The sequence below is a fragment of the Penicillium hispanicum genome (genome assembly GCF_028827665.1).
Source record: "Penicillium hispanicum strain IBT 35686 chromosome Unknown utg000009l_segment0_segment0, whole genome shotgun sequence".
NCBI classification, from domain to species: Eukaryota; Fungi; Ascomycota; class Eurotiomycetes; order Eurotiales; family Aspergillaceae; genus Penicillium; species Penicillium hispanicum.
Window position 1 is genome coordinate 167,498 of NW_026623201.1, and position 2,875 is coordinate 170,372.

Sequence of the window (2,875 nt, forward strand, 5' to 3'; positions counted from 1 at the left end):
AAAGAAATAGACACTATTTTAGCTTTTAACTAATATAGCCTAAGTTAAGTAGTTTAATAGGAAACTAAGAAAGAAGTGATAAATTTGTTAAGTGGAAAATAGGAAAAAGTAGTTTTTTAGACTGCCTAAATTAAACTTATAAATATAAATAAATAAATCTTACTTTTCAGTTATAAATAAGACTACTAGGAAGCTTAGTTATTTTATAGTAGGCCTTTGTTATATCTTTAAAGTTAATCTAGGATTATGCTTTCTAAGGGTCCTAACCTATTCTTCCTATTATAAGCCTATTGCAGTATTAACTCTACTTTATTTAAGGAACTAACCTTATAATATAGAAGACTAATATTTAGTATACTATATAAGGTAGAAAGATTGTTTCTGCTATTAAGGTCTAAGAAACCTTCCCTAGATCTTTTAAATATATTCTTTGTAAGATATATATTATCCTGTACCTAGTAAATCTATTTAAGCTATTCTATAGTTATAAATGTAGTAGGTGTATTTCTTTTAATAAAGATCTCTTTACTATAAAGGGCTTATTCGAGTAGCTGTTTGGTATTAGCTATATTTTTTTATAATAGTGCTATATGCCTTAGTTATAAAGTTACTGATAATTTAGTATACTTTTAATGCTTTAATTACTAAGATATTGACTAAGTAATTTCACTTCTAGAATAAGCAGTTGATACTTTTAAGAGGTATAACTAATAAATAATTTACTACTGTTGAATGGAATATTATATATTAGATTAAAGTTTTTTTTTTAAAATAACTAAAAGTCTTTAGTGTGAGTTAGAATTAGGCAAAGGAAGAGGAGATAGACCTTTTAAGTTAGTATTTAGCACTATTCTTATTTAATATACTATACTTAATTTATAGATTTTTGGGTCTAAGTAATATTCTATTTCCCTCCTTTTCTAGCTTAACTATAGGTATTATCTGATTTATATTGTCTGATAATATCCCTATACTATTATAACTATAATATAAGGGACCTATATAGGTATATAGTTATAACTATTTTATAAGTATTATATACTCTATCTATATATAATATTTTGCTTTTTATTTGCTTTTTATTATTTTAAATATAAATTGCTTTTAATTTCGCCCTCTTTTTGACTAGGATACTAGTTAAACTGGAATAGTGTCTATAATTAATAGTTTTTAAAATAACTTTATAGATAGCTCTATTTTTCACTTAATACTGAAGATTATTAGATATTTAGTTAGTTATTTGTTAACTAGTAAAGATAACCCTAAATAAATATATATAAAAGGTCCTATAGAGTTCTTAGCTTTAATAAAAGTTTAAATCTAGTAATAGTAAACTTAATTATATAACTAACAATTTCCTGTTTAATCTTATAGTAAATAGTAAGGTATTTTAGGATATATAGTATAGTTAGTTTATCTATATCTATATTAAATATAGCTAAATAAGGCTAGACTGAAATTTTAGTTTAAAGTGTAAAAGTAATTCTAGTAAAAAAGCCTATATTAATGCTTCTAAAGGAGTTATCTTTAAGGCTATATTCTATAACTTTATAAAATATATAGCTAAGGAGTGAAGTGAGAGTATATTGTTGTAAGATTTTTATTATATTTATATAGACTTAAGTAGGACTAAAGTATATTATTTATAAGTAAAACTTATATTGGTATATATCTAAGAGTTATATAGAGATTAGTATAATAGTGTAGCTATTTTTATCTATAATTATCACTAACTAGGGATTAGTATCTGATATATTAAGCTAAAGGGGTATCTTATTATAAAGGAACTAGGATAGTTCTAGGAATTATAATTTTAGATTAACTATAAGGCTATTTATAAGGTCTATTGTTTTAATAATAGTTTCTTTAGAAATATTTAGAAATCTAGAGGAGGGAACTATAGGTATTAATATTCTTTATTAAGATTAAAGGATAGTATTCTGGATACTCTAATTTAGGAGATATCTCTATTAGTTTAGCGTTAGTATTAGTTAGGATAGGGATATTTTTAAGATAGATCTATCTAAGAGACTATTTAGGTAATTAAAAGATTAAAGCAGATATTGTATAGAACTTACTATTTTATATAAATCTGTAAAAAGGCCTATCTAAACAATATCTTTTAAGCTAGTGATATAGTAGAGTTAAGGCTAAAGGTAATTACTTTTCAGTAGTTTATTTATTTATAGGCCTATTAAGGACTAAAATATAGATTAAGGATATCTAGACTAAGATAAGAAGAGATAAATCTACTTAAAGAAGATATAGGGAGATAGTAGCTTACTATATATTCTTAATTTAAAGGAATTAATTAGATATAACTAAAGATATTTATAAAGAAAGCCTAAAACTAAAAGACTTAATAACCTTTAGATATATCTAATAATAGTATCAGCTTAGATATATCCCTATATAATATACTATACTCTACTAAATAATAGAAGTGAAGGGCTGATATATTAGTAACTATTATATCCTTTTATATAGCCTTATATCTTTAATAGTTATTGCCTAGATCTATTAGTTTATAAAGACTATCTAGCTCTAGTAAATAGAAACTACCTAATATAAGTCCTTATATAATAGCTGTTATTAAGTAGTGATTATATATATTATTAAGCACCTTCTTAAATTATATTAGTATAGATAAATAGAGTTCAGTGGTTCTTTAACTTACCTTTATAAGTTTTATAAACTTCAATATGATTTTATTTTTAATAGCTATATATTCTTAGACTATACAGTAATAACTGTCCCACTAGGCTTTTATAGAAGAAAAAAGTATTTTATTATCTAAACCTTTAAGATAGTAATTAAGTTTTTAGAAATAGAAACGATCCTTATTCAATATCTAGAAAGTAAAAAATATAGGCTA